At 43.0% G+C, this 25,547-nt stretch overlaps 1 protein-coding gene and 1 pseudogene across 17 annotated transcripts in view; both read right to left on the bottom strand.

Moving 5' to 3' along the window:
• Nucleotides 1-25,547, bottom strand: part of RBFOX1 (RNA binding fox-1 homolog 1) — a 2,485,711-nt gene that overhangs the window by 1,457,808 nt on the left and 1,002,356 nt on the right. The window lies entirely within an intron of this gene.
• On the bottom strand, nucleotides 18,564-19,235 carry LOC144337897 (NADH dehydrogenase [ubiquinone] 1 beta subcomplex subunit 8, mitochondrial pseudogene; annotated as a pseudogene). The gene has a single exon (XR_013411537.1). The product of XR_013411537.1 is annotated as an NADH dehydrogenase [ubiquinone] 1 beta subcomplex subunit 8, mitochondrial pseudogene (transcript).

Below are 25,547 nucleotides of genomic sequence, written 5' to 3'. Positions count from 1 at the left end.
CACTTCTCTGTGGACTTTGAAAGCTGACGTGATTGCTAACCTTATAGGAAACTGAACAGCGCATTCCACCCCTGTTGGCACCCACCTGTATCCATTTGTATGAGGAGGGGTCCCCTTTGGTCTTATAGTCAAAATCACCATGCACGCACTCATCTCACACATGACTCTGACCAGAGCTACAGCTTCACACCAACTTGCATTTCCTCCACCCTCCTCCTGTCCTGTGCCCTTTCACCTCTTGGCCGAGCAAAACACGAGCCATCCTTTCACATCTCATCTGTCCTATCAGGACCATGGAGAAAGGGGCCCCAAGTGAACCTGGGTACTGCTCATCTCAACTACCCACAGAGTTTTCCCGTGGCTGGGAATGGAGGCTCTCTGACTTGGTCTTCACTGGGTGCTGTTGACAGGTAGAAGTCAAAGCAAAGGGGGTGATTCACCCAGAAAGTATTGATATGGAAATGTTTCCAGGTTCTCCCCATCCTCCTAATCCACAGATTTTTCTGGCTTGTTTACCTCCCTCCCCAGCCTGCTGGGCTGACAAACAGGTCCCCGGACATATTTGATGCTGAACTTTGAGAATGATCTAAAAGGAAAGGGGTGGCAGAGATAGAAGGAAGAAGAGAAGGGATAAAAGGATTTACTGACAAAAGGCCGAAACCATATATATTTTAATTATCTGGGAAATAAAGGGAGAGAATCTGAATGGGTCAAGGGTAGACAGTGGGGGTAGGCATGGGGGATAAGCCAAGAAAAAGTTGTTGCACCATATAAATCCCAGAGAACAGGGCAGGAAAGAGGACACGAGAAGTGTTGCTAAAAATAATGAATTGAATTTCCTTTTACATGTATTTTTTTAGAAGACAGAAATATATTGTTTTAATTTATGTTAATTTTAAAAGAGGTTTTTCAAAATGTTTTAAAATTGTAAAAATGTTCAGTTTTAACTTTTTTTTTATTGCTTCCCCCATTGAATGGAATTTCATGCAGAGACTAGATTGCATCAGTCAAAGGTTTATGAGGGTTGCACAGATATTAAAATGTCCATGTCCTGCTACCATAGAAAAACAAAACAAGTTTAAGAATACTTAGTCACCTTGCCCAAGATGGTATGACCTTGGGATCAAGCTTCAAACTCAGCCAGGGTTATTACCAATCCCATATCCTTAAGCACTCTGCTACTCTGCCTTTGAAAATAAAAGATTTAATTTCACATCAGCTTTTAATGATCCACAAAGCTCTTATTTCCAATCTCAGGGCTGTAAATTCTCTGTAATGATTCCCATGATTTTGATAAAAACAATCACTTACATAGATAGATATTGTTGATAAACAATTGCTTATTTAGAGATACAAAAGTGCTCCCTGGATACATCTGTTTATTCATATGGATCCAGGCTCACTGCATCATAAGCTATACAGGGAAGCAACATCCAATACCCTCACTTAAACAGTCGATATTCGATAAATGCTATTGACGAGGGTGCTTACAAACACACAGGCCCACGAACCTCAATCAAGCAAGGCAACCTAAAATTCTCGCTGGAATTCCTTGATCCTGAGTTTGTCTTTCCATTGTGTCACACAGGCTGTCTCAGAGAGAGCTAAAGTCCCCTGGTGTATGTTTGTCACGGAACCTTTGTTCCCTGGTTCTTTATGAGAGTTCTGTCCTACTTGAGTTGAGGTGAAAAATAACCCATTTATATTCTCTGCACTACTGGTTGGGTTTTATTCCAATTGCTATTGTGACAGGGCTGCTCCAAAGAGGAATACCAATGCAAGCAAGGAGTTAAGTGCACCGTGGCAGCTGCAAACGCAGCAAGCTGGTCAGAGGCCTCAGAAGAAAGAGAAAGACAACACAATCTTGAATTCCAAATTTATATAGATATGGATATAGGTATATATTCTATATAGGTACATATATGCATATACACACACACACATCTGTTTCTTTTAACTATTATCTATCTGTTTATCTATCCATCCGTCCATCTATCCATCTATCTATCTATCATCAACCATTGATCAAGCTTTGACTGGAAAACAATAGAGTGCGTAGTTATAAAAGTGCAAAATTTAGGGCTCAGAGTCACCAAATTTGGTATGTGACTTTAGAAAATGAGCCTCTGGCTTCTCACCTGAGTCAGACATCAGGATAACGGTGCCTACTTATGAAGGTTTGCTGCGAGTTCCCCAGGAGTTCATACATGCAAGTTGTGTAGCCCACAGCCTATGTCAAAGTAGGAGCAATGTCAATGACAGATGTGATGACTTTGCAGATAGCTAAAATGACGATGATGACGAAGGACAGATCTGTTAGGTGAAAGTCAATCAGACTGCTTTTAACAACCTTTTTGTCGAAATCCCTCATCTTGAACTTCCTCTAGGAGAAACAGAATTTGGAGTTAGATGAGACCCGTATTCAAATCCAAGCGTTGCCATTTATTAGAGATGGACGTGTGTGTATGATAGAGATAGATACACACAGAGATATGTATGTAGATCAAGAAAGAGAGACGGCAGGGTTACGCCCCTTCAACAATCAGAGATTCAGCACCCTTGTCTGTAAAAGTGGATTATAACAGTTCCTACCTCACAGAGATATTATGAAGAAAGCATTATATCACTAAGTAGTCTAGCATATTACTTGTCACATGGTAAGCACAGAATACATTGTTGTTCTTGAACAATTCCTTCTATTATTAGCCATCTAGATGGGCTGTGCCTGCACGATCCATTCACACCCATCGAACAGCAACATGTTCAGAATGTGGTTATCAGGAACTGTTTGCTAATTCCTTACGCGGAATTTAAATCTTCCACACTACCTCATCTGCTGATCCATGCTAATTATGTACTTATCTTGTTTGAATATCTGTTGCAAATTTACAAAGCCACTGTTGTCCTTCTGGCTTCTGCCTGTACACAGTCACGAATGGAAGTTTACCAAAAATAAAACAAAACAAAACAAAACAACAAAAAACACCTTGGCATGGAAAGGAAAGCAGATCAACAGCATCCTATCATATCCTGTTCTCCTGGCCAACTGGGGCTTTTAGAATTCCTTCAGGTCAACTTCCCCACTCAATTACAGAACTGAACAGATCTCCACACTTACTTTGCAGTGATGGTCATTGCAAAACTACATTTTAAGAACCATTTGGAAGACGCTTTTTCTTCTTCTTCTTCTTTTTTTTTTTTTTAACTGAATTTTCCACACATAATTATCTTTATCACAAGGCCTGATGCAGGTTCCAATTTCAGATCCTCCAAATAGATTCTTCTTCCTAACACCTGGACTCCTCATTGAATAATCCATTTTACCTTTCTTCATTTCAGTTTTAGGGTGGGGGCATATTGAGAGAAGAAATGGCAGGAGGGCTCTCTGCCTTTTCCATTAAGTGGTGGGATGGGTGCAGGGAGGCAAAACCAAAGACCAGCGGAGATAAAATGTTCTCTTCCCCATGTGGAGGACTGGACTGTCATAGGGGAAGCTGGACAAGGACATGAGGATGCTTAAAAATGCTTAGGGCCACGAACCTCCATCAAGCAAAGCCACCTAAAATTCTCTCTGGAATTCCTTTACCCCAAGTTTCTCTTTCCATTATGTTACACGGGCTGACATTACAGGATTGGCTGGATCAGAAATAATGAGTTGGGAATCAGGAGACAGGACCTAGGAGAAAACAGACAGCCGCCTTGTAAGTAAGGTCACAGAATCCTGGACAAAGGAGGAAGCTTAAACGATCCTCAGACTGGGTGTAAATCTCTGGCGAGGAGAGGTAGGGCTTTGGGAAGTCCCAAAGTGAAGTGACTCGAGCTATGTCATTATGGGCAGAATGATAGGGAAGCAGCAGTCTGGGTCCAGTTTTTTCATTCATTTCATTTGTCATTTGGTTGTTCCCTTAACTCACATGTACTGATGCGCCAAACTCTGTGCTTGGAGCAGAGTTTTAGCTGGCACTGCTATTCTCATTCTCTTTCTCTCTCTCTCTCTCTCTGCAAGGGGTGGGGGTGGAGGCTTTAGCAAAGCAGTATATTTTTCTGTCATACTGCAAAGAGCCCCAAACCCACATATAATAAATATCTAAATTTTTGGTTCTTAAGCTGCTGTAATAAAAAGAAAGCAAGGGGACTTTGGAGACGGAAAGACCTTAGTTCAATTCCTGCCCCCTGCACACACTGGCTGTGTGACTTTGGGCAGGTGACTTAACCCCTCTGAACTTTCTGTAACAGGAGAATAATAATGGTACCTATGTCACAAGCAAGGCTTCCCCCCAGTTTCTTACCAAGGGTGCCTCGCAGATCCTAGTCCAAGTGATTCTCACTCTCTGGGGTTTGTTTTGTGAGTTAAGTTAGTTAATACTTGTCAGGGCTTAGAACAGCACCTGACACACAGTAAATGCCAAATAAGTGCTTACTGTTATTATTATTGTAGGGTTGTTGTGAGGAGTGAATGTGGTCATTAAGGTTAAGAGCTGAACACAATGGCTATATCAAAACAAGCTCTCATTAAGTGATACTATTGTTTGCAAACTTCACTGCTTCTATTGCAAATGACAGCAAGCTGATTGTGACCATCTCACACTCCCCACCCCATCTCCAATGCTGTAAGGACATCAAATTGGGTGTGAAAAAGCAAAACCAGGTATCCTTCAATTATCTACACTAATGGAAGGGTTCAGAGACAAAGACAACCAGGTTGGATAATCCAAAAACCACTTTCACTTGGCCAAGCAATGCACTGTCAGTTCACATTCAAATATACTATGTCTGCCATTTGGGGGATTAATTTCCAACAAAATAATGAACCTACACAAGACAGGCCTGATTCAAGCTGGGAAGTGCCCTGGTTCTCTGGTCTGTTTCCTCTCTGCAACATACTCCATGCTGAGAACAGCCAGCAGGCTTCCCCGACTGGTGCAGAGAACCAATCTAAACAGGGTTGACCCCTCTCAAATCTTCCCAGAGCATAAAAGAGGCCTGGGTTTCAAAGGCTTCTCCTGCATGAAAATTAACTAGGGCTCCCGGTTGACATGTCACAGATAAGGAGCTAAGGGGACGTCTTCCTACAGAAAATACATTGCCGAGCCATGTACTGCCTGTGCCCTGCCCAAGGTCCACAGCATTGCTCATTTTCTTTGACATAAAGATAATCTAGAATCCCACCTCCCCATCACAAACATTGCAATGTCAAGAGGAGTGACTTTCCTAGTCATGAAGTAGTTCGCTTGATGTTCCAATAATAGGGACTTGCAAAATTAAACATTGTAATGAGCAGTGGAGTGCATATTTCATCCATTAAACACATACTGAGCACCTACCTTGAGTTTGACACAGGACTAGAAACAGAATGTATAAAGAAGAAGGGAAAGAAAGATAGTCCCCGCTCTTACAGCCTGGTAAAAGCAAGCAAATAAGCAATGGCAGATGAAGGTGGTAAGGTAAGCGGGGTGAAGAGAACACAGACCTGGACCACCAGGCCTTGTCTGCCAGGGGCTGGTCTCACTCTGCCACCTGCCTGGGCTAAGTTAACGTCATTTCCTGCTTAGTCAACTGCAAGAGCCTCCTTTTGTCCTTTGAAAGCTACCACACCTACAAGCCATTTCCTGCTCCACAGCCAGAGTAATCTTAAAATGTGAAGCTGATCAGGACACTCTTCAACCTTCCCAGTGTTTTCCCATCATTCTAAGATTAAAATCGTGTCCTTACTTGGCATGGAGGCCCTGCTAGATCTCACCTTTGCCTGCATGCCTGTCCTCCACAGGGGTCACTCCCTGCCTGATCACTACTCTCCAGCTACACTGGCTGCTTTTGGGTCCTCTAAAATACCAGTTTCTCTCTCTCTCTCTTTCCTTTTTCTTTTTCTTTTCTTTGAGATGGAGTCTCTCTCTGTCACCCAAGCTGGAGGACAGCAGTGCGATCTTGACTCACTGCAACCTCTGCCTCCCAGGTTCTGGCTATTCTCTGCCTCAGCCTCCCAAGTAGCTGGGATTACAGGTGCCCACCACCACACCTGGCTAATTTTTGTATTATTAATAGAGACGGGGTTTCACCATCTTGGCCAGCCTGGTTGTGAACTACTGACCTTGTGATCTACCTGCCTCGGCCTCCCAAAGTGCTGGGATTATGGCCACCAGTCTCTTTTTCTCCTGCTCTCAAAACCTATGCACCTTCTGTTTCCTTCCATGGGTGTGTTGGTCCCAAAGCTGGTCATGCATTTGATCTTTGCCCATATGCTACATTCTCATGGAAGTCTTTCTTGACGATCTTGAGTAGGTTGGTGGGGAGGGGCTGGGGGCTGGGATTAATCCTAAGTGAGTGCCCTTCACAGCATTCTCAAAATGTATAATGATCAATTTATGTTTGTGCCTTATTTTCATCTATGAACTTACAGCTCATGGAGGCAGACTGTGGCTGTCTCATCCACCACTGTTCCCTCAGTGCCTCGTACATAGAAAGCACCCAGAAAATGTAAGTAATAAGAGCAAATGCTCTCTGAGCCCTCCCTGTGAGCCAGGTGCTCTTGTATGCTTTTTTCACGTTTGACGTATTTAATACTCACAGCTAATGCATGTGGCTATGGATGCGAAGACAGACACAAAGAGGTTAAATAACATGCATGTGACTTCTTTGACTCAAACATAGCAGAGGCTGAATCTGAATCTTGTAAGCCCACTTATAAAACCCGTATTCTTAACCTCCATACTAAATCACCTCCCCATCACATGCATCTTTTTAAAATTATAACACCTCCCCCAAAAGTTTATTAAAATGTGACAAAGACCCTGGAGGAAGTTTGTTTGGTAAAATGCTTCCCAATTTGCATCCCTCGGGGATCTTCCCCCTTCTCTCTTGACCTCATCCACCATGACAATAAGCATTCTGCCCTCTCCTTTCAGAATATACTCTACCCACATTGCTCTTTGTAGCTGTGACTACATAAAGCTTATTTATACACATGACCCATGGCTAAAAGAGATCTTTAGGCAGCCCACAACCCTGTCCAAAGAGTATATACATCACCGGGAGACAGGCTGTGAAATAGACTGTGTTAATTTAACTAGAAATGCCCATTATCCAAAAGCAAAGAAAACCCAAGGCCACCTCTGCTTTTTTCCTATCCTGCCTTCCACCTCCCCTCCCAGCCCCAGTTCCATTCTAATTCTGGGCCTCCAATCTTAAACACATTAAAAACATAACCTATTCTATTTCCTTTTTTTTTTTTTTTTTTTTGTTTAACTAAACAGGCTCAACTTAAGGTCAGCCTCTTCTGGTACACTGGCTCCTATTATGGAAGGAATAAAAGACAGACGGCTTTTAAAAAGAGAGGCTGCTTTTAATGATGGTTTCTGAACAGTGGCCTTTTGTACTTGAAGGGATTGATGATAAAGTTCACTGTCAACTGACAGTAACATCAATGTCAGGACACAAAGGGATGGATGTCCCTCAATATGGGATCAACCCAGAGCCATTAACCAGTGCTGGTATGTTCTGCCATCTTGGAGAGTGACTGGAGCTTATGACAATGTGGCCACTGCTTTCCCATCATCAGAGCCACAGAAATAAGGCAGAACTAGGAAAGTTCCTTCTCTCCTCTCTCTGTCTCTGTCTCTCTCTCTCTCTCACACACACACACACACACACACGTGTGCGCGCGCACACACGCATGCACTCACTATCTGTAGAATAATTCAACATTGCCTGCTGGGGTAAGACGAAGATCTGAGTTTGAATCCTAGCTTTGACAAGTTTTTGCTACATGACTTTGGCAAGTATCTTTGTTCCTCTACGCTCCAGTGTTCGTACCTGTGATACAGAGATAATAACTATGACTCCTGTAGGGTTGTTTTGCGGATAAAATAAGGTAATTCTTGCTCAAAGCTTGGCACAGTGGGATATATAGAGTAAGCATTCAACATGCATATTGACTGTTATTACCACTATTATAACGACTGCAGAGCTGTTCAAATTATATCATATTTTCTCATTCATGAGCTAAATGCCTCTCCCTAATTCTTCTGTGAAAAAGGCAAAATGTCTGGTCCTTCAGCCATTTTATGGTTGATGTGATGGGGACCAAATCACACATGTGACCAGCTGCCAAAGTCTGAACAAGAGAAGAGACCACGTGATTCCAGACCAAGGCTTTGCCCACTGTTCTGGGTTGCTCCTCAATCTACTGAAGACTGGGTAATTATTACACGTCCAGCAAGATCCTGGGAGACAAGGGGATGAAGGCGAGTCTCTGATGTTTCCAAGACAGTTGCAATTTCACATATTGCATTTAATTGTTAGAGTAGCTATATCATTTCTGATCTAAACCTTGATATGATTGAGAGTGACCAATGCTACCGTGGTCAGAATTTTTTGTTAGTTAGTTTGAGATGGAGTTTCACTCTTGTTGCCCAGGCTGGAGTGCAACAGCACAATGTCGACTCACTGCAACCTCTGCCTCCTGGGTTCAAGTGATTCTCCTCTCAGCCTTCCAAGTAGCTGGGATTATAGGCATCCACCATGAGGCCTGGCTAGTTTTAGGCATTTTTAGTAGAGACAGGGTTTTACCATGTTGGCCAGGTCTCGAACTCCTGACCTCAGGTGATGCGCCTGCCTCGGCCATCTAAAGTGCTGGGATTACAGGCGTGAGCCACAATGCCCGGCCTACAGTGGACTGGAGTTTAGGAAACAAGATAGAGACCGCGGCAGCACCAGCATGGATACACGCTCCCTATCTAGTCCACAGTTATATGATACAAACTCTGACTTTTGTCTCCATAGTTGACTGTGACATCTAACATTTTGCATCCTGGCATATTTTCTCATTTTCTCTCTTCTGGTGGAATCACCTCTTTTCCTTTTGGCCAATTACTTTTCCAACCCATGGTGTTACCACAAAGCTGCCAATCATAGTAACACTCTTCTTCCCAGCCTCAAAGATTGGGTGATGGATGAGCTCAAAGCCAAGCCAACTGGAGTTCTTCCCAGGAATTTTTATGCTGGAGCTGGCATGGGGTTCTGTTACTTGCAATCTCTTGCTTTTGGGGGAAGGGGAGATCATGATGCTTAAAAGACAAAATGTTGGAATTGCCTGCTCACTCTTCTTCGGCTACTTGGAGGACGTCTGTCTCCAGCAGGAGTAACTACAGCCCACTAAGAGCTGGAAACAAGTAGAGATGAGAGGTGAGTGGCAAGAGAGAATGTCCCAGAAACTCCAAGTCATCAGTTCCAGTCACAAAGCTTGAGGTACAGCCTTAGACACCCTCATTCCAGGAGTCATGCATTCGATTCTGTAAGCCACCACAACGAGGATCCCAACTCCATGATTCAATACATCCTACAGTCATTTGGGTTTTGTTGTTTTGCTAAAACTACTGTAAACTGGGTTTCTGTTACTTAAAACCACAATAATTCTGATTATTCAAATCTACAGGACCTCTAAGAAAGCTGGGACATTGAAGTGAAAGAGGAGTTAGAAAAAAGAGAGGGAAAAGTAAGCTGCACATTTTTACTAAGATAGTTTGAGTAGGCTTAAGAGAGTTTAAAGTTATGAATAAGGACATGAGGATAAGATACTCTGTGTCTCAATGAAACCAAGTGGAGATCCTGAGGAAGGCAGGGAGTGACCAAGGAATGGAATTACAGTGCAGTGGCTTTGGCTTCAAATACAACTTGGTTCAAATCTTGTTTCACTGCTGAGTAGCTGCAGGTGTTACCGTCAGGTCTCTTTAGTTCTCAGAGCTTTTGTGTCCTGCTTCATGAAGACAGAATTCTAATACCTCTCAGTTGTTAAGAGAATCACCAAGAGTGCATACAAAACACCTACTACTACCCCTGGCACACAGAAGATTATTCATATTATTATTAGTGTGTAGAGGGCAATAAAGAAACAGGCCCAACCGTAAAACCTGCTAGACGTTGCATTGCAGACCATGGTATCCCTAGAGGCAAAGGGCATGCTCTCTTGTCATTGGTCTGCTGTGGTCTGGCCCAGGGTCTACACTCTACAAAGTGCTTAATAAAAGTCAATGAATAGATAAATGAAAAATGGAATCATTGGTGCAGATACATAGCCTTAGAGGGAGTCTTAAATAACCATAAAAAGCCATTATCAATATCCTCAAGGAAAATGTATCTGGCAAGGTATACAGTGCCAGATTTCATTAAAGGAATGAAAAGCTGCAAGAAAGTACAAATAAGAAAAAAAAAAAAGTTAAACCATTATTTCTGCTTATATTCATGAACCCACATGACTTGCTTACAAAGAAATAGAGGTTAAAAAGTGCATTATTCATTCAATCATGCATTTATTTGTGAGTTCATTCACATACACCTATCACTTTCTACTATGATTCAGCAATGTTCTGCATCCCAGGGAAGATACAGTTGCTGCCAAGAAACCATCAAACAAGAGGATGAGGAAGAATATTAATATTAATTGGTATTCTGATCAAATATAATAAATATCATACTGTCAGAGGTACTAAGGACTCCAGAACTAAAAAAACAAAACAAAACTGGGTATTCAGTTTACCAAAGGAGACCAGATGTGGCAAAAGAGACCAGGAGGAGAGACAAATCCCTGAAGGAGAAAACAGCACACCAAAAGCATGAACAAAAGTATGAAGTTGGCCGGGCACAGTGGCTCATGCCTGTAATCCCAGCACTTTGGGAGGTCAAGGCAGGCAGATCACAAGGTCTGGAGTTCAAGATCAGCCTGGCCAACATGGTGAAATCCTGTCTCTACTAAAAATACAAAAATTAGCTGGGCATGGTGGCGCGTGCCTGTAATCCCAGCTACTTGGGAGGCTGAGGCAGGAGAATTGCTTGAACTGGGACCCTAGAGGTGGGAGTTGTAGTGAGCCAAGATTGTGCCACTGCACTCCAGCTTGGGCTACAGAGGGAGATTCTATCTCAAAAAACAGAAAAACAAAAAAGTACGAAGTTACAGAGACACATGCCAAACTTGAATACCCAACTGTAAAACCTGCTAGATATTGCGTTGCAGACCATGGTATCCCTAGAGGCAGAGGGTATGCTATCTTGTGCTATGGTTAACTCTCTGATCTCCCTGGAAAGACTGCAGGTGAGTGAGACACTGAGATTTGAAGGCTGGATTGAGCAGATGTCCAAAGGCCTTAACTACCAAACAAAAACACATCGATTTCACTCCGTAGGAAATGGCAGGCCACTAACATTTTTGATGGAAGGAAGGATATACCCAAAACTCCATTTTAGTAAAAAAAAAAAAAAAAAAGTTGACCGTGACTGAGAGGGTAGACTAGAAGGGATAATGGAGTGAGCGACTGTATTTAATTTATATTAAAAAGTCGAAGTTTCTCCAAGGAATTTACTAAAGATGGCAAGATATATGGAAATACAACTCACTAAATGAGAGAAAACTGTGTCACTCAAGGCTCTAAGAGATAACGTGCAAGAAAACCCAACTCAAACTTCATTAAGGGAGTGTAACGAGAGGGAGTTTACTGGTTTATGCAACTAAACATTGATGGGTGGATTATAGATCCAACATGGGTGCTATCGATACAATGGCCTCCGGACCTGTTCTCTCTTCATCTCAGATATACTCCCCTCTGGATGATCTTTCATCTCAGGCAGGATCTCCCATCACTGGGGGCCACGACGACCCTAAGTTCCCACCATCACAACCCCTACCAACCAAACCAAGGTGCTATGGCCCCCAGCAATTTCTGAATGGAGTAGCACCAGCCTGGTTGAACCAGGTTCTTATCCCCGAGCCATGCACTGAGGTCAGGGGTTCGGATGCTCTGATCAGTCAGGTCCGGGTTACATGCCACACGGGAATCTGAGGTGAGTCCACCTCACCTGAATCTATACGGACCATGATTAGAGGACATGAGACGCTGCTTCTTGCTGAATGCGGACTGACTGTTGGGCAGGATAACACAGAAGATGCCTCCCTCAGGAGCATGGAGGGAAGGAGGTTGGAGCTGGAAAGCAGGTCTTGTCATAAACCATAAGCTTAAACAGCAGCACCATGGCTGTAAGTGCACTTACAACAGGCATTATTGGAAGAACCTTGGAATATGCTTTCCAAGCCTCCAGAAGTACTCGGAGTTTAAAGAATCAAAATATTTTTGTTTTTCCCAATTCGACTAAAATTCTTTGAAAGTACAAAGAACAAAATCTCTTCAAAGATGTGAAGATGTAGAGTGGAAATGAAAGAACAAGCAAAGCACTTCTAACTCACCTAATATTTTCAAATAAAAAAGCTTTCTCCTAGAGAAAACTACACACACACACACACACACACACACACACACACACACACACACACACGTACAAATATCAATTTATCCAACTGCAGCTACTAATAAGAGTACCATGAGACTCTTACATGAGTGGAAATATTCACCTTCACTCTCTGTTAACACTGATAGTATCTCTTAAAATTCAGACACCCCTTTTGATTACAGTAATGTACCTGGCTTTTTCTCTAGAAAGAAAACAAAACAAGGATATTTATTTCTTTAGTATTTCCAAATATACACATCTTTTGAAGTGTATACACATATATCACGACTCCCATAAATTTTTAACATTGGTTAAAAACTCAACCTTCAGTGTAGTGATTAAAGGCATAGGGTCAGAATGAAAAGGACATCTGGGTTTAAAAGAAGGGTTAGGTGTTTACTATCTGGGTGCCTTCTGGCAAATGACTTAACCTCTCTCTTTCCTAGTTTCACAGGCTATAAAAATGTAATGCTAATACTTGAATGAGAATTAAATAAAATAATACACATTAAGTAGTAAAGTGTGTGTGTGTGTGTGTGTGTTTTCAATAAACTATCATCTCCCAAACTGAACATAAATGACTAACAAGCAGAGAGTTGTATAAGTGATGATGGACTCATACAATAAAAAATTATTCCAACCATCCCAGGCACTGTAGTTCATACCTGTACTCCCAGCAATTTGGGAGGCCTAAGTGGGAGGATCATTTATGGCCAGGAGTTTGAGACCAGCCTGGGCAACATAGTGAGATCCTGTCTCTACAAAAAATAAAATAAAATAAAATAAAATAAGACTTTTTTAAAAAAAGAAAATCTTAAGCAGAATGCAGTAGACCATAGACCTATACAGGCTGATAGGGAAAGATCATGATAGATATCTGATTGAACAGCAAAAGCGGTGAGCTTGGGTATGATCCTGTTTGAATAAACAATATATATTTATATATAAGAGACTGTACTTATCAGTCTTATAGTACTGATAACTATATATGCATATAACATGTACACATAATAAATATACAAATAAAGATGCACCTACAAGGACTTATACATGAACGGAAATTTTATGCAAAGATACATTAAAAACCACCTTTGGGAGGTGTATTAGCTGCCTGGAATTCTATTTCAAATTTTTTTTTTTTTTTTTTTTTTGAGACGGAGTCTCGCTCTGTCGCCCGGGCTGGAGTGCAGTGGCCGGATCTCAGCTCACTGCAAGCTCCGCCTCCCGGATTCAAGCCATTCTCCTGCCTCAGCCTCCCGAGTAGCTGGGACTACAGGCGCCCACCACCGCGCCCGGCTAATTTTTTCTATTTTTAGTAGAGACGGGGTTTCACCATGTTAGCCAGGATGGTCTCGATCTCCTGACCTTGTGATCCGCCCGCCTCGGCCTCCCAAAGTGCTGGGATTACAGGCGTGAGCCACCGCGCCCGGCCTCACATTTTATTCTATGTTTGAAATTCTTACTTTTTTAATTACATGCAAAATATGAATGTTCTCTTTTGTTTTACAACATTGACTTCCCGTGACCTTTCCCAATTTATCTGCTGTTGTTTATCCTATCAGTGAAAACCCTCAGCAGAATTTCCATTCCTAATAGTGTCCATGTGTGAACGTGTTGGGCTTTTCCAGACCACCATGTTTACATGCATGGGCATTTTGTTGAGAATGATGCTAGCTGATTAAGAGAGTTTGTGAAAAAGTACCCACTGTGATTGAAACACTCATTTAATACATTTTAAGTGCCTGAAACGCTCAGCTTCCTTGATTGGTGTTGATTGTTTGCATTTGATTTATTTCCTCAGTATCAGTGTTCATTAAATTACTTAATGCAATGGCCACCCTGTTGTTGCAACTCTATTTAACACCACGTCTTTGGGAACATTCTAATTCACAGGCTGTTCACTTCAGGAGTCAGGAATGTAGATTTTTACCATCTAACTGTGTATTGCTCTCGCTCATAGAAATTACTTACGAGGAAAATTATCTTTCAAAAGAATCCACAGCAGTCATGTCTGATTTTTTTTTTTTTTTAGCTATTTATAGCTTTCAGACTTGGCAGCAGTCTTATTATTTTTGACAATTTATTAAGTACCATGAGCACGTTCGTAATGCGATGTTTAATGCTCACAACAGTATGTTTCATCTTCCACATTTTAAACGTCTACCACCCATGAGGACAGCAAGCATTGTGCCAGCAACATTCCAGCAACCCATAGGCCAGATCCGGCTTTTTTTTTTTTTTTTTTTTTTCTGTTTTAAATAGGCAGGGCTTCACTGGACATCACAACAGTGCCCAGTCTGAATGGGAATTTTCATATTTCACTTATTTATTTTTATCTGTGGCAGGGGAGTTGGGGTGCTGGGCTTTCTCTTCATTAATTATTCATATCCAAAGACTGTTGAGATTGGATTTTATTTCCAGGAGGGATAAGTTGAGTAGTTATGAAAGATGATTTGTGCGTATTTACATCTATACACCTTATTGTGAATGGGAAGTATTGATCAGAGAAGGTGGTCAGAAGGAGTATCTACGATAACATCAGGGTGAGTCGGTAGAAATACAATGTGTGATGTCACAGAGTACAAAATCAGGGAGAGGTCACTGGGAACTTCATGGTGAGAAAGTAAATTGAAAAAGGGAAAACTGCATAATGTGTGCATATTTCTGACTGAAAATATCGGGTGGATCAAGACAGAGTTGGAGACTGACCAACTGGAATAGAAAAGTCCAAATGAGGCTGAGTCGTAAGTACCTGAGACGTTGGTGTTCCGCAAATGTGAACCCCTTCCCTACAGCAATGGCATTTTCTTTTTTCTTTTTTCTTTTTTTTTTTTTTTGAGATGGAGTCTCGCTCTGTCGCCCAGGCTGGAGTGCAGTGGCGCGATCTCGGCTCACTGCAAGCTCCGCCTCCCGGGTTCACGCCATTCTCCTGCCTCAGCCTCCTGAGTAGCTGGGACTACAGGCGCCCGCCACCGCGCCTGGCTAATTTTTTTGTATTTTTAGTAGAGACGGGGTTTCACCGTGGTCTCGATCTCCTGACCTTGTGATCCGCCCGCCTCGGCCTCCCAAAGTGCTGGGATTACAGGCGTGAGCCACCACGCCCGGCTTCATTTTCTTTTAGGAAAAAGAAAATCGTAGCAAATGAAGTCAGTGGTAATTGTGGGCAGCTGCAAGTGGTCAAGCAAGGTTTATATTGGAAAAGGGCCTGGGGTGAATTCTCAGTAGGGGTTTGTACTTGCAGACCAAAGTACAAGATGATGAAGAGTTTGAAAATTGTGCCAAAGAGTGAGTTTGTGCCTTCATGCCTGAGTGAGGGCCTGGGGTACCCTCAAGCAAGGAGGGGAGGAAGGTTCACTCCCTCACCAGACATGAATTCATCTGGAGCTTAGATGGTTCTTCCTATGCCCACTACACACCATCCAGAGGTGAGAGCTAATAGTTATTCTAAGATAAGCTGAAGAACTACCTCAATAACGTCAGAGACAATTAGTCCCCATATAGGACACTGTGTTAGGCCATTCTTGCACTGCTATAAGGAAATACCTGAGACTGGGCAATTCATGAAGAAAAGATGTTTAGTTAACTCAAGGTTCTGCAGGCTGTAGAGGAAGCATAGCACTGTCATCTGTTTGGCTTCTGGGAAAGCCTCAAGGAATTTTCACTCATGGTGGAAGGTGAAGTGGGAGATGGCATCTCACATGGCAGTGATGGAGCACGGAGGAGAGCAAGACGCTTTTAAATGACCAGATGTCACGAGAACTCACTCACTGTCGTGAAGACAGCACCAAGCCTTGAGAGATTTGAGAGATCCGTTCCTGTGACCAAAACACCTCCCACCATCGGGGATTACAATTCCACATGAGATTTGGGTGGGGACAACTGTCCAGACTATGAGAGACACTCATGTGCTTATTTTTATGATGTCAATAAAGTTTGTTGTATCAATTCACAAAAAGAAAATGTTTTAAGAGTCGGGTGGAGGCCGGGCGTGGCGGCTCACGCCTGTAATCCCAGCACTTTGGGAGGTCAAGGTGGGTAAACACAAGGTCAGGAGTTCGAGACCAGCCTGGCCAACATAGTGAAATCCCCGTCTCTACTGAAAATACAAAAATTAGCCAGACGTGGTGGTTGGCGCCTGTAGTCCCAACTACTCAGGAGGCTGAGGCAGGAGAACTGCTTGAACCCGGGAGGCGGAGGTTGCAGTGAGCCGAGATCACGCCACTGCACTCCAGCCTGGGTGAAAGAGCAAGACTCTATCTCAAAAAAAAAAAAAAAAAAAAGAGTCAGGTGGAGAAAAGTAAGTTATTATTAACAGGTGGGACTCCATTAACAATTCTGCCATGAGTGCCATGAGATGGGTATTCATGATACATTTTTCATTCATATCAGAAGTATTCACTGAGCACACACTGTCCCTCAGACACTGTGGTCCCTTTGGACATGGTGGGGCCCAAGAATAACCCCAACACGGACTGTAAGAAGTATCTCAAGTCTACAAGGGGAGATTAAAGATGAACATCAAAGCAAAACACAAGATGACCATTACTTAGTGACCTAGGGGGTATTCATTCACTCATACCATTATTTATTCCAATCAATGAATAAGCGGCATGATGGCTGACAGTGTATGCTGTGGGTATGGAGTGGGCTTTAGGGTAAGCTTTATATTAGAGGTTCTTACCTTTGATTTGATTTCGTGTTAAAATCACTTAACTAAGGAGCTTGTAAAAAATAAATTAATGGGTACAAAAAATAGTGAGAAAGAATGAATAAGACCTACTACTTTACAGCATGACAGGGTGACTGTAGTCAAAAATAAGTTAACTGTACATTTTCAATAACTAAAATAATATAATTGGATTGTTTATAAAACAAAGAATAAATGCCTGAGGGGACAGAGACCCCATTCTCCGTGATAATAATATTTCACGTTGTACGTCTGGATCAAAACATCTCGTGTACCCTATAAACATAGACACCTGCTATGCACCCACAAAAATTAAACACCCAAAACATTTTTTAAAAATCAGTCAGAAAAATGTAACAAGAGCAAGACATTGCAAACAATAAAAACCAGAGAATAAAAAAGCACAAAGCCACTGGGATTCTCATTTGTTTGGTGTGGAGTGAGGCCAAATTTTGATAGTTTTTAACGCATTCCCAACTGATTCAAATTGGAAGCCAGGGTTGAGAACCACTAATACATACTTAATGACAATTTATCTGGGTCATGAAAGCTACGGATAGGGTTTGGACACATGGAAAAATCACAACGAAGTACCATCAAATCTGTTATTTCGTCTTCTGACAATTTCCACCATGCCAGGAGGGATCCTACAAGGTGAGTCACTATTTAAATTCTCCAGTGTCAGAAATAAAGGGAATTAACACGTATTAAGACGTGCTGCTGGGCGCCTATAATGTGATAGAGGTTCCTGGATTAAGGGCAAACCTGAAGAGGGAGTTTCAAAAGGACAAATTTAGTTTCTAAGAAAGTTAAAAACCTTCATTATAGGATCCCTGGCCTTACTGTCACTCCACTGTGAATGCAGACCTAATGCCATCAGTGTAATAGCAATATTTTTATGTCGTCTAAGTGGCAGACACTTCATAGACATTTCTGATTCCCAACAACCCTGCAAGGCAGACTTTTTTTTTTTTTTTTTTTTTTTTTGAGACAGAATCTCACTCTGTCACCCAGGCTGGAGTACAGTGGTGCGATTTCGGCTTACTACAACCTCCGCCTCCTAGGTTCAAGCGATTCTCCTGCCTCAGCCTCCCGAGTATCTGGGACTACAGGCACGTGTCACCACGCCCAGCTAATTTTGGTATTTTTGGTAGAGGCAGGGTTTCACATGTTGGCCAGGATGGTCTCCGTCTCTTGCCCTCCTGACCCGCCCACCTCGGCCTCTCAAAGTGCTGGGATTACAGGCATGTGCCGCTGCGCCCAGCCATTAGGCAGGTCTGTCTTTTCTTTTCCTTCTTTCTTTTTTATTTTTTGATGGAGTCTTGCTCTGTCACCCAGGCTGGAGTGCAGTGGTGTGATCTTGGCTCACTGCAACTTCCATCTCCCTGGTTCAAGCAATTCTCTGCCTCAGCCTCCCGAGTAGCTGGGACTACAGGTGCTCACCACCAAGCCCCACTAATTTTTGTATTTTTAATAGAGACATGGTTTCACCATCTTGGCAAGGCTGGTCTTGAACTCCTGACCTCATAATCCACCTGCACTGGCCTCCCAATAAGACAGTTCTTTTTTTTTTTTTTTTTTTTTTTTTTACCACAGCACTGAGTTTTATTAGGGATTTCATTAAGATTAAATTTCTAGGAATAAGGGAGTCCTAGTTAAGAGGACACAAAAGCCCACAAAGCCTCCTCAGATCTCACAGTGAACCACTGGCTCAGGTTCTTTGGAGGGATCACCGCCTCGTTCCAGGTACAGATTATTGTAAGGATACTGCTTTGGTCCCACAGGCTGGTAGGAAGGGTACACGTCCCCCACCCAGAACATGAATGTCATGAAAGCCAGGAAACCGAAGAGGTGCATACACATGACATTCCAAGAAACAGGTGTGGGGGACGTATCCACACGGTTCCTGGTGTACATGTCTACGTGCCAGTGCATCGGTTCACCCCAGTTCAACCTCAGGTCCGGCTGGTCCCAGCTATACCAGGGATCCCTCTCATGCTGTGAACGGTCAGGGAGCTTCGGGTAGTCGCCATACCCCATGCCCTCATCCGGGTAAGGCTCGTAGTCTTCCACACGCATATTATACTTCTTGGCGGCGGCGGCCCGTTCTTCTGGGGTCCTAGGATAGGGCCCTGGCAACATGTCCTTGGGCATGCGGGAGGCTGTCCGTGCGCCCAGCGGCACCACGTTCCGGGATGCCCTTTGCAGCCACTGAACTCCCAGGACCCCGGCCCTGGCCACTGCCATCTTCACCTTCTTCACGTTTCCCTTCTGCCGGCAGTTCTTTCTTTTTCTGGTTTTTGAACTGATGAAAGTAGGGCTCAGTTACTAGTTAGGTAAACTGAGGCATGTCGGCTTACCTCTCTGAGCCCCACTGTAATAGCCATTCATCTTTATAGGGTCAGGTCTGGCCATGTAAGGATGAAACTTGCCCAAGCACTGCCTCTCAAACTTCTTCCATGGGGAAAAGTAGGACTTACTTCCACCTTCTAACATTGTAATTTCATACATTTCACATTCCAGAACAGTACCCTTCTGCTTCAGCAAGATAACAAAGATGAAATACTTAACAAAATTTATAGGAAGATGTGTTTATAATAAAAGCACCCTTGCCAGTAAGATTTTAGGGACTGCCGGAAAGATTTTATTAAGTGCCATGATTTTGGTTCAGGCAGAACAAAAGCAAACCCAAAGACTTCCTTGGACACTCTATTTTGTTGAAGAATTATCTGGATTACTCATTTATAATGCTTGGGTCCCCTGAGTTTGTTTAGAGATGAAATAGAATATGTGACCCACAATGGGGCCAAAATGACCTGAGTTGTAATCTCCCTCGTGCAATGTACCACAGTGTGATCTTCGACATATGACTTGAATACTCTGAGCCTCTATTTCCTCACTTATACTACGGGAACAAAATATCCAATGGGTAAAGATGCTCTTATGGATACATTTTTAAAATGTGTGGACATAACACACAAAAAGCATCTGGCAAAAATACGTCATAAAAAAGCCAGACACGGTGGCTTCACACCTGTAATCCCAGCACTTTGGGAGGCTGAGGTGGGTGGATCATCTAAGGTCAGGAGTTTGAGACCAGCCTGGACAACATGGTGAAACCACACCTCTACTAAAAATACAAAAATAAACAAACAAATTAGCTGGGCATGGTGTCATGTGCCTGTAATTCCAGCTACTTGGGTGACTGAGGCAGGGGAGTCACTTGAACCCAGGAGACAGAGGTTCAGTGAGCCGAGATGGCGCCACTACACTCCAGCCTGAAGGACAGCGTGAGACTCTGCCTCCAAAAAACAAACAGCATAATAAACGCAAATATTTACTAGGTATTTTCTGTATTTCAGGCACTCTGCTAAGCTCTTACAGCTCATCATTGTAGTTGATTTCCACAGATTATGAGTTAGGTACTATTAGTCCTGTTTCACAAATGTGACCGGGACAAAGTGAGGTACAGTAATTTTCCCAAGGTCAAGGTGGTGGTGCTAGGATTTGAATTCAGTCAGGGCTGACTCCAGAGCTTGCTTTTTTAACAACAAAGGCATACTGAGCTCAGTAGAAGTCAGATGTTGTTCTTCTTTATTAGAAAAATAAATAACGGAACATGGTTTGTTTTTAAGCAACAGAATAAACCATGCCTATGTAGAAACTCTGGTCCAGCAAATAGCCTCCTATTTCCTATAGATTTCTGTCAGTGTCATTCTTTCTTACTTTATTTTTTGAATTTATTTTTATTTCCTTAGATTATTGGGGAACAGGTGGTGTCTGGTTACACGAGTAAATTCTTTAATGGTGATTCGTGAGATTTTGGTGTGCCCATCACGCGAGCAGTATACACTGCACCCAATCTGTAATCTTTTATCCCTCACCCCTTTCTCAACCTTTCCCCTTGGGTCCCCAGAGTCCACTGTACTATTCTTGTGCCTCTGCATCTTCGTAGCTTAGCTCCCATTATGCATGAGGACATACCATGTTTGGTTTTCCATTCCTGAAGTTACTTCACTTAGAGTAATAGTCTCCAATCCCATCCAGATCACTGTGAATGCCATTAATACATTCGTTTTTATGGCTCAGTAGCATTCCATCGTACACATATACCACGGTTTCTTTATCCACTCAGTTGACGGGCATTCGGGCTGGTTCTATATTTTTGCAATTGCAAATTGTGCTGCTATAATATAAACCAGCATGTGCAAGTGTCTTTTTTGTATAATGACCTCTTTTCCTCTGGGTGGATGTGTGGCATGGCACACAGACAGACAGACAGACAGCTGGGGCTGCTGGAAAGGGAGGGAATCCTTTCTGCTTGGACTTTTTATGGTGCTGAATAGACAGAAAGTAAGGGTTGCCCCATGTGATTCATTGTGTGTGGTGGAGGGGAGCTGGGTCCTTCTGAGATGTGAATGACCACATGGAAGAAGGTTGAAAATGAAGCCAGGTGGACAGGTCAGCAGAGCCCTGCACTCTTAGAATGCAAGAAGAGTCAACAAGGATTTCAGGCCAATAATTGAGGCAAAAAGGACAGGTGAGGTCTTAGTGGACTCCGTAGAGAGCAAATTATATTCCATATCCTGCAAACTGAATTTACCAATGTCCCTGCAAATCTTTAAATCCCTCTCTTTTTACCTTTATTTTGAAATAATTACAGGCTCACAGGAATTGGCAAAAGTAGTACAGAGTCCTCCTATGCACAATTTACCCAGTTTCCCCCAATGGAAACATTTTCCATACCTGTAACAAAATATCCAAACAAGGAAACTGATACTAGTGCAATCTACAGACCTTGTTCACATTTCATTGCATGTGTGCCTCTGTGTGTGTGTGTTTGTCTGTGTGTAGTTCATGTGTATGTGTGGTTCACGTGTATATATAGATTCATGTAACCTCAACCAAAATCAAGATCACTATGAAAAGGCCCCTCTGTTGTACTTATTTCCAACCTCATTTTCTTTCAACAATTTCTACTTAAGTTTACAATGCCACCATTACTGAGTCACCCAGATAAAACCCTGAGACTCGTTATTCTCCAGAACATTAAGACACAGAAAGTACCAACCCCACACATCCAACCCATTTCTCTGGTCCTATTCCTGAAGCCTTCATTCAGACTTCTACTGTCTCTGATCCATTCTCTCAAAACTATTTCTGAATGCTGCTGGTTAAGAGACACCACTATGCTAAGTCACAGGGGGGATAAATGATGATGATCCAATAAAAATAACCCTTACCCTCATGGGACCTACAGTTTTGGAAGGAAGATAATAATCAAAGAATCACATAAACATATGTAAATTTACAACCGAACTAAACGCCAAAAAGGAGAGATACTTCCTTTTGGACAGGTAACAGAGGGGAAATTTAGCTTCCGTAGAGAAGTGACACTGGGCAGGAATTTGGAGAATAAATAATAATTAACCAGGTTAAATAAGTGTGTGGTGAAGGGCAATGAGACTTAGTGGCCACTGTGATGGTAGAAAGAGGTGGGGCCTTTAAGAGGTGATTGGTTCCAAATGTCCATCAGTGACAGATTGGATTAAGAAAATGTGGCACATATACACCATGGAATACTATGCAGCAATAAAAAAGGATGAGTTTGTGTCCTTTGTAGGGACATGGATGCAGCTGGAAACCATCATTCTCAGCAAACTATCGCAAGAACAGAAAACCAAACACCACATGTTCTCACTCATAGGTGGGAACTGAACAATGAGATCACTTGGACCCGGGAAGGGGAACATCACACACCGGGGCCTATCACAGGGAGCGGGGAGGGGGGAGGGATTGCATTGGGAGTTATACCTGATGTAAATGACGAGTTGATGGGTGCTGACGAGTTGATGGGTGCAGCACACCAACATGGCACAAGTATACATATGTAACAAACCTGCACGTTATGCACATGTACCCTAGAACTTAAAGTATAATAAAAAATAAATAAATAAATAAATAAATAAATAAAAAGAGGTGATTGGTTCATACAGGCTCCTCCCCTCACGAGTGGGACGAATGCTCTTATAAAAGAGGCTTTATAGTATTTGGCCAGCCTGCCCTTCTGCCATGTGAGGACACGGCATTTCTCCCCTCCAGAGGATGCAGCTCTCAGCAGACACAGAACCTTCCATTGCCTCGATTTTGGACTTCCCAGCTTCTGAAGCTGTGATAAAATAGATTTCTGTTCTTTATCAGTTACTCAGTCTCAGGTGTTCTATTATGGGAGCACAAAACAGACTAAGACGGGGGAATAAAATGGTTTAGGAAAGCTCAAGAGAGAGAGAACTGCATTTAGTGACAGAGAACATGGGGGACGGATGGAAAAAAAATAAATGTGGGCTGGGCGTGGTGGCTCATGTTGGTAATCCCAGCACTTTGGGAGGCTGAGGCAGGAGGATTGCTTAAGGCCAGGAGATGGAGGCTGCAGTGAGCTATGAGTGCTCTACTGTGCTCCAGGCTGGGTGGCACAGTGAGACCCCATTTCTTTAATTAAAAAATCAAGGCGATTGGTGTGGTGTGGAGAGTTAGTGAACAATGCAGAGGTTGAGGACGTCTAAATCTCGCAGGGCCTTGCCTCCAACCATACAAAGGATTTTTGTCTCCTTCCAGAGAGCAATGTGAACTCCCTATCCCTGAAGGGCTGCCTGTGGGGTAATATGATCAAGCTGCTTGGGTTGCAGTGTGGAGGTGGGGCCGAGTGGGGTACAGAGGTTCCTCAGGTCCCCACTGCAACCATCCAGGAGAGATGGTAGTTTGGATCAGGTTGGTGCTAGCCACAGAGATGCGAGGAATCGACAAAAAGCTCACACCGCAATCATGTCTTCATGCATCTTCCCTCCAGTTTGGGGCTTCTCTAATTCAGCCTCTCAAGTACAGCTAAAGGGGCCTCCCTGAAATGCCACTGATGGCAAGTGAATTCAGAATAAATTCCAAACCCAATCACAACCCATAACCTGCTTTGTGATCGGGCTCATACCCACCTTCCAGTCTCATCTCTCTCAATCTCACCCAGCGGCTGCCCCCGCCTCAGCAAACTACAAGAATTTCCCTGTTAGAACTGTATCGGGGCCCACATAGTGCTGAGCAGACGATGTCGAATTCAATGGGAATGGCGCTCCATGGGTTTACACAGCATGGCTACCCTGGCCGTACTGAGAGTTCCCAGACCCTGATTCCCTGACACCAGCACTGACGCTGTCCACACCTCACACAAGAGCCCGGAGGTGTGGATGCTAGATGTGCAGAAGGTGAGTCTACTAAACAGACCTGCAAACACATAGCAGCTTCACCAGCAGTTCACATCACCAGTCCAGGTGGAAGCAAATCTGAACAAGACCTCGAGGTCACTGTATTAACGAGCTGTTTTGGAAAAGCATTAAGAGAAACACAGAGACAAGCAGGTACAGGGCAGCGCACGGACCTTAAGTAGGTTTGAACCTAAGGACTCCGATCTTCCTCCTCTGTTCCTAGTTTCTAAAGCTCACATTATAGAAATGCTTTTCCAGACACCTGTAACAAGAAAGTCAATCTCCGAGGCAAGCTAGAGATGCTTTTAAAGTGGCTATTTAAGGGGAAGGGTGGGGAAGAAACAATCACACACCACAGAATTTCATGAAGATGAAATCCAGTTGTAAAATCACCAGGATCCCCAAAGGGCTGTCGTGTTAGGAAAAATAAAAAAATGCTAAAACATTCTACTCTCATTTGCTTCCAGTATTCAAAAGAACACATATTTCATAATCCAGGGAAGCCCTCCATTCTTTGAGAATTAGCTGCAGTTTTCCAGTCCTAATTCCATAAATAGCCTTTAACATTCTGCTCAGTGACGCTGGTGCAGAGATGAGGTCCCTCCTGGCGTGACATTCCGTCCAGCCGGTACTCACACCACATTCTCCTCTCCTCAGGAAGCAAACCACTTCTCTGCTGTTTCCCCACTGTGTCCAATTATGCTGCTGCCCTTGCAAAATGAGCACTTAGGCATTCAATACATTTTTAAGGAAATGGATCAGCATGATTATTCTGGGAAACACAAAGCTCACGGAGGAATAGGGCAAATTATGAATTTCAGGAAATATTGGTCTTTGTGTATTAATCACACTAATAATATTGCAAACGAGGGAAGTACAAATCCACCTCCCTCCCGTGCATAATTTGCTTTGTTTGATCCCTTTGAAGTAAGTGTACAGAGTATTGTTTTGATATATTTATTTCCCTCCCTTGTTGTTTTCAATTATTGCTGCATTTTTAAAATATCAGGACAAAAAAAAAACTGGAAAGCTACAGAATTTTTCCAATTAGTCATAAAAGCCATAGAAAATATTGTGCCGGAAAATAAAAGGCCATCAGAGAATGGCACATAAACAGCATACACAACACCACTCGCTCCTTCCAAGTCCAGGGCAGACATGCTTAATCAATTCTAGAATTCTGGCTCACAGAGATTGTAAGTGGCCTCAGCCTCCTTTCTCCACATAGCTCTCACCCACCATTCAGAAGTGGCCATCACTGCAGCCTAGGCAACTACATTCTGGACAGGCCGAGTGTCCTTGCCAAGGACACATGGTAAGTTAGTGTTAATGCC

This window comes from Macaca mulatta, chromosome 20 (assembly GCF_049350105.2).
Source record: "Macaca mulatta isolate MMU2019108-1 chromosome 20, T2T-MMU8v2.0, whole genome shotgun sequence".
NCBI lineage: Eukaryota > Metazoa > Chordata > Mammalia > Primates > Cercopithecidae > Macaca > Macaca mulatta.
The sequence above is the reverse complement of the archived record's forward strand: the minus strand, read 5'-3'. Positions and strand labels throughout refer to the sequence as shown.